The sequence below is a fragment of the Aulonocara stuartgranti genome, assembly GCF_965226115.1.
Source record: "Aulonocara stuartgranti genome assembly, chromosome: 22".
NCBI lineage: Eukaryota > Metazoa > Chordata > Actinopteri > Cichliformes > Cichlidae > Aulonocara > Aulonocara stuartgranti.
In genome coordinates, this window is record NC_138957.1 from 20,614,889 (window position 1) to 20,628,670 (window position 13,782).

The 13,782-nt window shown below is 50.5% G+C and overlaps 1 protein-coding gene across 1 annotated transcript in view; it reads left to right on the top strand.

Moving 5' to 3' along the window:
• Positions 1-12,553: 12,553 nt before the first annotated feature.
• Positions 12,554-13,782, top strand: part of atxn1a (ataxin 1a) — a 114,819-nt gene continuing 113,590 nt past the window's right edge. The window contains exon 1 of the mRNA XM_082520936.1: positions 12,554-12,756. The gene's annotated coding sequence lies outside the window, so the exon portion shown is untranslated. The remainder of the gene's footprint in view (positions 12,757-13,782) is intronic.

The following is a 13,782-nucleotide window of genomic DNA, read 5'->3' on the forward strand; positions in this document are numbered from 1 at the left end:
GCTGGAAGCCGTGGCGCGCTCCGGATTATGAGCACTTATTCCGCGGAACTCGGCTGGCTTTTGGAGGTCCCCGAAGTTGCCAAAATCCTCCGCCTGTTGCCCCGCTCGCACCCAAGCCTCGGCCGCTTCGGGTGGGAGTGCTCCGTTTTTCTTCGGATGCTCACGCTCCAGCCTCTGCATTGCCGTCCCGCACGTCAGAGGCTCAGCTGTATGCCCCGTCAGCTTTCTCACCTCAGAGGAGGCGACGCTCACGCCGCCGTCACTTTTCATTTGCTGAGCAACTCCCGGTGGTGAGTTATAATGACTGCCTTTCACACATCCCACCTGAAGCCGTAACTGAAAAGGACAATAAATTCACCCCAGACACGGTTGGAGTCTCCCTTTTGGATGATGACATAGACTGGGAGAAGTTTTTTCATTTTGCTCCCTCTGAACAGGGAGAAATCACAAACAATAAGCACTCGCCAAAGGCTGTAAATGCTGTTAAAGGGAAAACCGTGAACCACTCTACCAGGTCAAACACACTCAGTTCCGGTTCCGTCTGTTCGGGTTTTGTCAGGTCCGGTTCAGTCATCCCCAAGTCAGCTCACTCTACAACTGTCAACCCAAGGATTTCAAAAACTATTAAAACAAGGACTGCTAATACTAAGACTGCAAAACATGAAGTGGACGGCGGGTTCATTTTTGATAGATCTGTTTTTGTCGACCCTGAGCCTGCTGTTTCTAAGACTGTTTTTTCTGAGCCTGCTCCTTTTCCTGCTCGTGTTTCTCCTCCCGGGGCAGCTCGGGCCCAGCGTACCTCTGCACCCGTACCAGTTCCTCGGGTGGGGGAGGCTGAGGCCCAGTTGGTCCCCGCTCTGGTTTCCAGGCCGGCTGAGGCTCTGTCCCTTTCTGCACCCGTACCAGCTCCTCGGGTGGGAAGGGCAGTTGCCCAGCCGTTGCCGGTGCCTGTTCCGGTCCCCAGGGTGAGGTCAGCCAGGATACAGCCCGTCTCCGCACCCGTACCTACTCCTCGGGTGGGAGTGGCTAGTGTCCGGCATGTGCCTACACCCGTCCCTATTTCTACTGAGGGCTCAGGAGAATTCAGTCTACAACCCACACCGCCATCGCCACTGCATGCCTTTCAGTCAGTAGTTCGGTCGTTAGCTCTGTTAGCAGCCCGGCCCGTAGCTGACATTCCTGTGCTTCCGTTAGCGCAGCCCTTCACAGTTCAGTTAGCTCCCTCGCAGCCACCCTCAGTTCAGTTAGCTCCCTCGCAGCCACCCTCAGTTCAGTTAGCTCCCTCGCAGCCACCCTCAGTTCAGTTAGCTCCCTCGCAGCCACCCTCAGTTCAGTTAGCTCCCTCGCAGCCACCCTCAGTTCAGTTAGCTCCCTCGCAGCCACCCTCAGTTCAGTCTCCAGTGTCACCCCCAGTTCAGTCTCCAGTAGCTCCAGTGTCACCCCCAGTTCAGTCTCCAGTAGCTCCAGTGCCGCCCCCAGCGCAGGCCCCAGTAGCTCCAGTGCCGCCTGTAGCTCAGGCCCCAGTAGCTCCTGTAGCCCAGTCCCCGATAGCAGTATGGTCCGCTGGTCAGCTTCACATTCAGCCAGGGGTCTCAAATCTCTCTGGCTCTGCATCAGCTCCTGCTGGGAGCTCGGATGAGCTCACGCAGGACTCCGCGGCTCCCACGCCGCCATCTACCTCGTCAGCTGGAGGGTCCGAGGGGCCCGTTCAGCAACCTTCCTCGTCAGCTGGGGGTTCGGGAGAACCGCACCAGCCTCATGCCACGTCAGCTGGAGGGTCCGAGGGGCCCGTTCAGCCTCCTGTCTCCGCTGGAGGGCCCGAGGGGCCCGTCCAGCACCATGCCACATCAGCTGGAGGGCCCGAGGAGCCCATCCAGCCACCTTCTGCTACGCCTGGTCCAGCCTGTGCTTCGCCAGCTGCAGCCTCAGAGCCTTCGCCAGCTGCAGCCTCAGAGCCTTCGCCAGCTGCAGCCTCAGAGCCTTCGCCCGCTGCAGCCTCCGAGCCTTCGCCCACTGCAGCCTCCGAGCCTTCGCCCGCTGCAGCAGCCTCCGAGCCTTCGCCAGCTGCAGCAGCCTCCGAGCCTTCGCCAGCTGCAGCAGCCTCCGAGCCTTCGCCAGCTGCAGCAGCCTCCGAGCCTTCGCCAGCTGCAGCAGCCTCCGAGCCTTCGCCAGCTGCAGCAGCCTCCGAGCCTTCGCCAGCTGCAGCAGCCTCCGAGCCTTCGCCAGCTGCAGCAGCCTCCGAGCCTTCGCCAGCTGCAGCAGCCTCCGAGCCTTCGCCAGCTGCAGCAGCCTCCGAGCCTTCGCCCTCGTCTGGCCCAGCCTCAGAGTCTTCGTCCTCGTCTGGCCCAGCCTCCGAGCCTTCGCCCTCGTCTGGCCCAGCCTCAGAGTCTTCGTCCTCGTCTGGCCCAGCCTCCGAGCCTTCGCCCTCGTCTGGCCCAGCCTCAGAGCCTTCGTCCTCGTCTGGCCCAGCCTCAGAGCCTTCGTCCTCGTCTGGCCCAGCCTCAGAGCCTTCGTCCTCGTCTGGCCCAGCCTCAGAGCCTTCGTCCTCGTCTGGCCCAGCCTCAGAGCCTTCGTCCTCGTCTGGCCCAGCCTCAGAGCCTTCGTCCTCGTCTGGCCCAGCCTCAGAGCCTTCGTCCTCGTCTGGCCCAGCCTCAGAGCCTTCGTCCTCGTCTGGCCCAGCCTCAGAGCCTTCGTCCTCGTCTGGCCCAGCCTCAGAGCCTTCGTCCTCGTCTGGCCCAGCCTCAGAGCCTTCGTCCTCGTCTGGCCCAGCCTCAGAGCCTTCGTCCTCGTCTGGCCCAGCCTCAGAGCCTTCGTCCTCGTCTGGCCCAGCCTCAGAGCCTTCGTCCTCGTCTGGCCCAGCCTCAGAGCCTTCGTCCTCGTCTGGCCCAGCCTCAGAGCCTTCGTCCTCGTCTGGCCCAGCCTCAGAGCCTTCGTCCTCGTCTGGCCCAGCCTCAGAGCCTTCGTCCTCGTCTGGCCCAGCCTCAGAGCCTTCGTCCTCGTCTGGCCCAGCCTCAGAGCCTTCGTCCTCGTCTGGCCCAGCCTCAGAGCCTTCGTCCTCGTCTGGCCCAGCCTCAGAGCCTTCGTCCTCGTCTGGCCCAGCCTCAGAGCCTTCGTCCTCGTCTGGCCCAGCCTCAGAGCCTTCGTCCTCGTCTGGCCCAGCCTCAGAGCCTTCGTCCTCGTCTGGCCCAGCCTCAGAGCCTTCGTCCTCGTCTGGCCCAGCCTCAGAGCCTTCGTCCTCGTCTGGCCCAGCCTCAGAGCCTTCGTCCTCGTCTGGCCCAGCCTCAGAGCCTTCGTCCTCGTCTGGCCCAGCCTCAGAGCCTTCGTCCTCGTCTGGCCCAGCCTCAGAGCCTTCGTCCTCGTCTGGCCCAGCCTCAGAGCCTTCGTCCTCGTCTGGCCCAGCCTCAGAGCCTTCGTCCTCGTCTGGCCCAGCCTCAGAGCCTTCGTCCTCGTCTGGCCCAGCCTCAGAGCCTTCGTCCTCGTCTGGCCCAGCCTCAGAGCCTTCGTCCTCGTCTGGCCCAGCCTCAGAGCCTTCGTCCTCGTCTGGCCCAGCCTCAGAGCCTTCGTCCTCGTCTGGCCCAGCCTCAGAGCCTTCGTCCTCGTCTGGCCCAGCCTCAGAGCCTTCGTCCTCGTCTGGCCCAGCCTCAGAGCCTTCGTCCTCGTCTGGCCCAGCCTCAGAGCCTTCGTCCTCGTCTGGCCCAGCCTCAGAGCCTTCGTCCTCGTCTGGCCCAGCCTCAGAGCCTTCGTCCTCGTCTGGCCCAGCCTCAGAGCCTTCGTCCTCGTCTGGCCCAGCCTCAGAGCCTTCGTCCTCGTCTGGCCCAGCCTCAGAGCCGCCTTCGTCAGCTGCAGCAGCCTCAGAGCCTTCGTCCTCGTCTGGCCCAGCCTCAGAGCCGCCTTCGTCAGCTGCAGCAGCCTCAGAGCCTTCGTCCTCGTCTGGCCCAGCCTCAGAGCCGCCTTCGTCAGCTGCAGCAGCCTCAGAGCCTTCGTCAGCTGCAGCAGCCTCAGAGCCTTCGTCAGCTGCAGCAGCCTCAGAGCCTTCGTCAGCTGCAGCAGCCTCAGAGCCTTCGTCAGCTGCAGCAGCCTCAGAGCCTTCGTCAGCTGCAGCAGCCTCAGAGCCTTCGTCAGCTGCAGCAGCCTCAGAGCCTTCAGCCTGTGCTTCGTCTGGTCCTGTGCCCACCGGGCCATGGCCAGCACGCCTGACACTGGAGAGCCGCCGCCGCTGCCTTCCGCGCGGCCGGCCCCCTGAACTGCTCCGTCGTCTCCTCCGCCGCCGCCGCTGCCTTCCGCGCGGCCGGCCCCCTGAACTGCTCCGTCGTCTCCTCCGCCGCCGCCGCTGCCTTCCGCGCGGCCGGCCCCCTGAACTGCTCCGTCGTCTCCTCCGCCGCCGCCGCTGCCTTCCGCGCGGCCGGCCCCCTGAACTGCTCCGTCGTCTCCTTCGCCGCCGCCGCTGCCTTCCGCGCGGCCGGCCCCCTGAACTGCTCCGTCGTCTCCTTCGCCGCCGCCGCTGCCTTCCGCGCGGCCGGCCTCCGGACCAGCTCTGCCACCTGTGCTACCCGCCTGGTCGGCCCCCCGACCGTGTGACCCGTGAACTCTTGTGCCTGTGGGCTCTGGGTCGGCCCCCTGAACTTTATTTTGACTATGGTCATGTGCTCCTGTGTTTTCTGTTGTTTGTTTTGTTTCCCGTTCTGGTCCCTCCGTCCTGGTCCCCCGCCTCCCGCCCTGGGTGGGTTGTTTTCTGTTTTTGTTTTTGTTTCTCGGGTTTGGGCTGTCGGGAGCCAGCCCTTTAGGGGGGGGTGATGTCATGGTCCTGGGCCATGTGGGCCCAGTATTCTTAGTTTCCATGTATTTTTGTATTTCGTTCCTTATTTAGACCGTGTTTTCTGAGTTGCCCTGTTGTGTTGTTCCCTAAGTGTTTTCCCTTCATGGCTTTTACCCCCTGTGTGCCCCTCTGTGTATCTGTGAGCCCTCGTCTCTCCTTATGTTTTATTCCATGTTTCCCCTGCCCTTTATGTCTGTGTTTTCCCCGTGCTCTCTCTCCTCCTGTCTGAACCTCTGTGCCTGTACCCGTCAGTGTTATGTTCACTCCGCCCTGTCTCGTTATGGTTATCTGTGTCACCTGTGTTCCCCGTGTGTTCCCACTTTCCTCGTTAACCCTCTGTGTATTTCTGTCTGCGTCTTCCTCTGTTCGGCGTCGCGTTCTCCCTCATGCCGTGTGTGGTTCTCCCCGTGTCTTCCAGTATATGTTACTTTAGCTTTTCCCAGTTTAGTGTAGTTTTGTATTGCTTTTTGTATCATCGTTATTGTTTATCACTTATCAGCAATAAAGCTGCATTTTGAGTTTATCCCCCGTGTGTGTGAGTTTGCAATTTGGGTCCTCATCCTGCCTGCCACACGGCCGAAACATGACACACCGGGTGTCCCTCCATTCAGATAAGAATAGTAAACTGAGGCTAAGATTCGCACAGGCTCACCAAAATTAGACACCAGAAGTTGGAAGAAAATTGAGTCTCAGTTTCTTTTCAGAATTTGGCCTTGAAGAATTGAAAGAGTATTAGCAGGGTCTAACTAAAGAAAGTGTCCAGTAAGCGTATCTCCCATGCATTCTTTTCACTCGACTGATCATGCTGTTAATGCCGCTCTTCTTAGCAAGGCTGCTGTATTAAAAAAAAATTTTTTAAAAAAAAATCTGGGCCAAAGTCTAATGTGCAATCATCTAAGTTTAAGAGGAATTTCTCGACGCCCTCAGATGCCGCCATCACAATAAATCAAAAGGACATTCTGCTCTATTTTTCGCCTCCCAGTCTTTCTCCCGCTCACTTGTGTCGCCAAACGTGGCTCGTCACACTGTCAGTTTTTCTCTCTGTTCCTGCGACACAGTCATACTGTCAAACACGCACAAAAGCAAAAAATCATGCACCCGGGCAGATAGACAGGGTGTAAGGGGAGTGCCACAGATTTGTCAGCTGCCTCTTTCAAGCTCATCCATTATCCAGCTGACTCCACTCTGACCCCAGAGTTAGTGGCCATGTACTGTAGGGACCTGTCCCCATATCACTCACCTGTGCATGCGCACGTGTGAACCTGTGTGTATGTGCTTTTGTGTGATTGCATCCCTTGCCCGGTCAATTATTAAAGCGACTGCTGAGCAGGAGGAGAGTGCCTCAGACATATTAGAAAGAAAAAAAGAAAGTGCTTGTATTTTGTTTGTTTGTTTTGGGGACAGAAAGTTGAATCTTTTTAGAAAAAAAGGTCTTATACAGAAGAAGAAATTACAATAAAGGTGAAAGTGAAATTAAATAATACAATCAACATGATTGTGTGCAGAAAGCCAGGGGCTCAAAGGGTGAAGCAGCAACTCGGAATCTGTGTAATAATAAGAAAAACATTCTGTGCCCCTCTAAATTTGCAGTTTCATCTACAAAGGCAGCAGTCTAATAATAAGTTCTAGGTCCAGAACTAAGAGCCAATTATTTTTTTCATACAGATGGAGCTTGGCTGTAAGACACACACACACACACACACACACATCGCGCTCACGGATCTCATTGTTCTGCGCCTCTCTTTCAAGCTTTATTTATGTTTTATCAAAGGCAAAGTGTAACGTTACTGCTGATCTGGTGCAATGCTGACAGCCACGGTGTGAGCATGAGACATTTAGGTGTATCAGAGTTTCTCCTTTCCAATTAAGACTGCGGGGTTTTTATACACATCACAATGAGACACTTTTAGATTACTTCCCAAATTCTGCCTCCCCGAGACAGCCAGACTCAGTTGGTTGCTGTTAATACACAGATTAGGGAACTCTCTTTGCATCCTAATCCTCCCTGCTTTCCTTCTCCCTTGTTGCGGAATAGGGAAGGTGAGTGAGAGCAGGTTAGCCGATAGCAGGCTTTCACTGTAGGATTACACTTGCAAGGGCGACTTTAAGTCTGTGTAATTTGGTTGCTGGGGAGGTGGTGAGAAAATGACGGCACTTTAGCGAGATTTGAAAGGTTACGCACCGATTTAGATGACGCCGAATCATGATTTCAGTTTCCTCAGATTCTGAATTTAGTGAAGATATCATAAGATGCATAAATGGTGTTGCTGTAGAACAACAAAGCGGGAGAAATGCCGAAGCAGCTAAATATATTGATGCATGTGTATTTTTTAGTTCACCTTTTGCCTTCAGAGCTTCCTTAATTCTTCACGGCACAGAATCAACAAGGAACTGGAGATTTTGGTCTATATTAACATGATAGCATCACACAGTTGCTGCCGATATGTGGGAAGCACATGCATGATGGGAATCTCCTGTTGCACTAATTCCCAAAGGTTCTCTATTTGACTGGGAACTGGTGATTGTGGAGGACATTTGAGCACAGTGGGTTCTCAAATGTTATGTGAATGGTCAAGAAACCAGTTTGAGATTTGAGGCAGCAGGATGAGCAGCATTACTCTGATAGGCTATGATCTTACTAAGTGTTATGTCCTTGTCCTCCTGTGCCTGTTACTTTCACTTTCTCTCCTGTGTGTGTGTCTGTGGTTGTATCTACTGTGGCAGTGTGCTCTGGCTCCTCAGTCAGTTTAAAAAAAAGAAAAAGCTGTCTTTGATTTGGACTTACCTATGTCTCTTTGGAGAAGATGCTTGTGGATTTGTGGGGAAACACCAGTGTGGAAAAGGGAAAACTGTGGAAGACAGCAAACCTGCGGGGAGAAAGAAACCGTTGAAGGAAAATGATTTTGGAACAGGCTCTGTTTATTCGCCTGCCTGCCCCTTTGCTCCCTGCTTAGATTATGACATTTTAGTCTTGATTGACTGAGAAACATCAGTGAACAAAATAAATCTGAGCTTTTAATTTTAATGTCTGCATTTGAGTCCAGATCAAATCTGGTTAATGACACTAAAGGGCCAAAAGTGCACCATAAAAATATCCTCTGCATCGTTACACCACAAGCAGCAGTCTGAGCTGGATGGATCCATGCTTTCATGTTGTTCACTTCATGCTGTTCTGACCTCACCGTCTGAATGTCACGGCAGAAACTGAGACTCATCAGACCAGGCAGACCAGACCAATCTTCTGGTGTCCAATTTTGGTGCACACTACCGCCTCAGTTTCCACGTGTGTGAATTTAGAGACGCTCTTCTGCATACCTCGGTTGTAACAAGTGGTTGTGTGAGTTGCTGCTGCCTTCCTCTCAACTCAAAGAAGTCAGCCCACTCTCCACTGACCTGTGCCAACAACAACAAGAGATTTTCACCCAATAATCACCCTCTAGCCTCATTCTGATGCTCAGTTTGACCTGGAACATTTTGTCTTGCTCATGTCTACATGCCTAAATACGCCTACATGACCATCTTTACCCATGAGGTGAGATCTTGCATGGAGCTCTGAATAATCGCACCAAAAGTTGTCACATTGTCAACAAGCTTCTTGCTGATGGTCTTTTAGCCCGGTCAAGCTTTGTGTAGATGTACTGTAATATCTTCTCCTTAATGTCCTTTAACAGCTCTTTGGTCCTCTCCATGGTGGTGGAGAGGTTGGAGTGGAAGGAATCCATAATGTGGACAAGCCTGCTTTATACATGTAATGAGTTTAGATATGGAGTATCTGTAATTGACTGATAGTCAGTCTGTGGGAGCCAGAAATCTGGCAGTGTTATAGTGGATCAAATACTTTTTTCACTCAATGACAAAACATTTATGTCATGTGTTTTTTCTGGATTTGTTTAAAAGGTGTTTATTTTGTGTAATTACAAGCAAAGCTGTGGATAATTCTGCATTTATGCAACTGTATGCTGCAGTATGTGACATGATAGCATGTAGGGAAACGCTGTAAACCAATAACCACTTCCACATTTGAACAATGGGGGGAGCTGTGAGTAGCTATGAAACACACCACCTCCCCTCTGCGCACAGAGAGGGGACTTGGACAGAGCGCAGCCTTGAAATCTGAAGTGACAGCTGCTTTCAGAGCATACAGGAGGAGCGCTGCTGTTCTGCTAAAAAAAAAAGTCTGTATTGGTTTGTTGCAGAGAATGTGATGAGCTGACACGATGATGCAGAGGTCCACATATACAAATGAAGAAAATGCAATGCCACGATTCCTGGAGAGCTCCAGCCCATAATAGGTGATTGTAGTGTGTAGAGTAGCATGCACTTCAGACACGCTGCTTCTCTGTCACTCTCCATGTTCAAGGTCTGTTTCCATACACGCCCCACCTGGCACACTTCATTGTACCCGAGTGTATACTGTTCATACCTCCTACAAAAAACACAGGTACATCTCTAGGGAGGAACCCAACCCTCGAAGAATCTGCTCCTCCCATGGGAGTAGTTTCTGTTTTATTCTTCAAGCACGCTATGGCCCTGCACTACACACACACTGCTATGGAGTCACGTTGTGCTCCGAACGGTGCAAACCAATGTCAATATCAAACAGAGGGCTGCTGAACTGTCTGCAGAAGACGTTTAGCATCCTATATGTAAAGATTAGATCGGCGCGTTGTAAGAGTGAGTAGGTGTGAACCTGTGAGTGCATGCAGAGAACAAGAAGGTGCAAGTACATGCTTGCGTATGTGCAGGCCCGTGAGCTCGAGAGACACTGAGGAAGTATTTTTATTAAACTGGTGATTTATTTTAAAACGTGTGGTCAACTTACTGCTTCCGCTTGACTCTGGCCTTACACATTTGTTATTATAGGAAGTTCTATTTTAGCAACACGGCGTGAAACTGAAACTACGAGGTGCATTATGGGTGGTAGGTTAGCACAAAAGTACGCAGACATCTGGCTGATGTAGTAATGACAACAATCAGTCAAATCTCAACGTATTTAAAGCTCCTTTATGTCTCAAAGTTGCAGATCACTTCCACAGTTTTGATGGCCTTCTGCATGTTAGTGCACTATTTCCTTTACTACTTGGACTACAAGGGCTTCCAGGATCAAATGGCACACATGTGGTCTGGATATTAAATGTTTGTTGTTGTTTTTTATTTAAATGAAGCTCTTCATTCTCTGCGTACACTTGCTTGTACACCGCATCTCTTCATGAATGTAATGCTAGCCCTCTAGCACACAGGGCAACCTACCTCTCTGTCTCTTTGTTTGGGATGCATGTGACAAGAGCACAATAGAGTGCTGGACAATAGGCCACTTATTGAGTGACTCGCAGGGAGTGGGACAGATCCCTGATCGTCTGTCACTCTGCAGCCTCGTGCACCCTTCGGCTCTCGAGCAGTGTCAGGTTGCATTCTCCTCTGACGAAGAGGCAAAGGCACTTGTTGTCACATTGGAAATCTGGGAGAGGTCACGGAGGTCAAGATCATAAAAACACAAAAAAGAGGAGAAGGGGTTAAGCGGGTGTTTATTTCTTTCATCTTGATAGCTTATTTCAGTGGCACAGCTTAGTTTTTGTGCTTATTTGACACATGCTTTACGCATGATTATAACTGATAATAATTAACTAGAGCGAATTGAATTTAGCCCCCTTAAAGTGAATTAGAGTTAATCAGGACACGAGTGCATAAACATCTTTCATAAGCATGTTTTCTAGCATCACTCCATCGTTGTGTTTATGTTTGTAGCTATGCGTGTGTATGTGAAAACAGTCGCTGTCGGCAGCTGAGATATTCCATCATGTCACTGTCAGCTGACTGTCAGTGACTGCCTTCAGCCGAACAGATCCTGAACTCTCTGGCTTTAAAAAAAAAACAAACATACCATGACCTTCTTCTCTTCTGAGAAAAAGCAGAAGTTTCCCGGTGCAGTCAAATCCAAGGATGACATGTTTTTTTGCAGCAATTCAAGCTGAAAACAGGACGGACCTCGTAGCATAAACAATAAGAACAAATATCTGAAGTGAATCTTGAGTTTTTGCTAAATTGCATCCAGGATCCACAGGCCTGCTGCGTGTTATATTTATTCATTCAGACTCCTAATATGCTTTGTGGCTTGTGTTCAGATAATATTCATTAACTTTTATGTTGTCTTCTTCATTTATCACACTTTATGGACTTTGTTTTGCTGCTGTGACACTTTTGTTCTCCTGCATGGGCTAATAAAAAATATCATCTATTCAAATTAGTAACACTAGATTATATAATACACAGATGTACCAATATACTAACCAAAAGAAAAGGAAAAGTACACAGTGTGTTGCATTATTATTACATATGTTTTACATAATACATATGATATTATTAGATTTAAATGGTTGAAGCAGTGACCTGCAGCCTTTTGATATTTTAGCCAGTGGAGGTGGATCTACTTTATGACTCGTTATGCCTCCCTGCTGGTGACAGCTATGCTACGAGGCATTCTGTTTTCTGGCTGTCGATCTGTCCATCCTCTCTATGTGAAGGCGGTGTCTCTGCACGTCTGGCACAGAAGTTCACATGCACTGAGGGATGAAAGGATTAGCTTTAGGTGGGAAAAGGTCAAGGCCACTACGACTTTGTAAAAATGTTTTTGGCTGGTGCTGTACAAAAGTTATGAGCCACATTAGATATTGGCTGCTTTTTTGCTTTTACTCATTTTCAGTCCTTGTACGCACTTAACACTGACCTATGAATTAAATGTTAATTTCTGTCTGTAGGCACTTTGTTACTAGCAGGCTGCTGGAAAAACACATAATTTGTTCCCATTTCTTTTGTTGAATCTATGAAAAACACCTAAGCTAACAAAGTGTGACAGACAGGAAACAGTATTTTTACATCTCGAAGAGCTATTTGCTGAAAATCTGGCATGTCTTGAAATGGTGTGCACTGCATCCTTGAAAAAAAATCTGAGGAAACTGGACAGGTGGAGGACAAAAGAAGAAGTGTCAGGCCTAAAAACAATCTACAGCAGATGAACAGTCTGTCCTTAAGGAATGGGCCCTTCAGCTGATCCATTTACTGTTCACTAAAGCCTCATCAGAAATGGTCTCTGTGGACGGGAGGCTGTCAAGGAGTCATTCTGAGAGAAGGGAAAGTGCCATCAGATTTTAATCCACCAAGCAATACCATTTGAAAACCAGCTGGTTGGCAACAGCTTCATTTCTCATCATGACAGTGATCCCCAAACACACTGCCAATGCAATAAATACATACCTGGTTAGAAAAAACAAACAATGGAGCATGATCAGTCATGGATTTGGCCCTCAGAGCCCGGACCTCAACATTATTGAAGCAGTGTGGGATCATTTTGACACAGAAATATTGATTAATAGATCCCCCCTTTTTAAGCCTTAAGTATAAATGCCTCAGAATTTTACTTTTGTAATATAAACTCAATGTTGAGCTGTGCGGGGTTGTATTGCAGATAAAGTGTTTACACTGCTGAGAAGCCACTTTTTGAGTGAGGCTGAGTTAAACAGAAATAATAATACTAATATTAACCATTCTTCCTTTCACACAGCGCGCTTTTGCATTTGCTCCTGAAAACGCAGCCCAATCTCCACTGTGAGTAAAACAATCTTACCAATAAAGGAATACTGTGTATTCCCACACTCTGGCAATGTCAGTGAACCTCTCTTGTAGCTCTGTGACTGCTTTCTGTGCTCCGAGCTCTCATATTTTTGCATGAGTAGTTTACAAACTGCTCCAGATTTGAACTTCTCTCTCGCCCTCCCTCCCCCGCTCTCTCTCTCTCTCTCTGAAGGTGGGGGCAGAGAGCTATTAGCTGAGCGCTGCAGACATCATTAGGAGGGGAGACGCTTTCCACCGTCAGCGCCGGAGCAGAGCAGGGGAGCCCTGGCAACAAGGAGAGACACAAACTCAACAGCCCGCTACACCCCGCAGTAAGTCGCACAAAACTATTTCCACAGAGCCGGTTTCGCCAACCTGTCACCGTTTTGACGTTGTCACTCTTCTCTTTTGGAGCTGGCTAAATTTAAAAAAATGGCTGGAAGAACTGGGAAGGGTGGCGCTGAAGCTCTGGTTTACTTCAAAGCCTTAGAAAATGTTTACTTCGCACTCTGACCTATTTTTAAGTGACCACACAGTACGCGGCCACGAGGGCTGTGGGTGGGTATACTTGTCATTTGGAAACGTCCCATTTAAACAACGCAAAGTGTTGTTTAAATGGGACGAAAGAGGGGCGGAGGTTCGGCTGGATTCTGACCGAGCGAGGAGCGCGTCCGCCGGGTGAGTTGGGAGTCGGGCAGGCGCTGTACTTCCAGTAACTGCGCCACTCGACCTCGGCTCAAAACATTTCCTCTTTGCAGACTATTTCTTTGTCGGACATGTCCGAATAATGTCGCTTCGGGCCACATAGGTCTTCTTCTGAACTCTTTTCTTATTGACAGGGACTGTCAGGGGAAAGCGTTACATTTTTTTTAAATCTACGTTTCACTATCGCGGAAGTGTTTTCTCCACACGAAAGGAGGCGAACTACTAACCACAGTCCACATGATTTCTAGATTAAAAAAAAAGCGTAACCGCAGGTGTTTTGCATGTTTCGATTCTTAGGAAGCATTTATTGTTGCGCACGTAATACTACACAATGTTTTACGTTGCCAGCTGGTTGTAAAGGACATACGGTTTGTGATTGCAGGACTACCCGTGATGTCATTCATCCTAGCATGGACCATTATATAACGGGACTGTAGGGAAGCCTGTGATAGCAAGCTATTTTTACTCTGTTTACACCTCAGAGCAGGGTAGGCTATGCGTCCCAAGTGGTAGCCAATGCTTTCACTCACACTATAGTTTTTTAACGAGCATTCCTAATGGCAGCAGACTGATTGACAAAGTGAATGCTCAAGATTAAAAAAAGAAAAAGAAAGAAAAAAGCTGCGCTTCTTTCCACCAGCTGCATGCTTAAG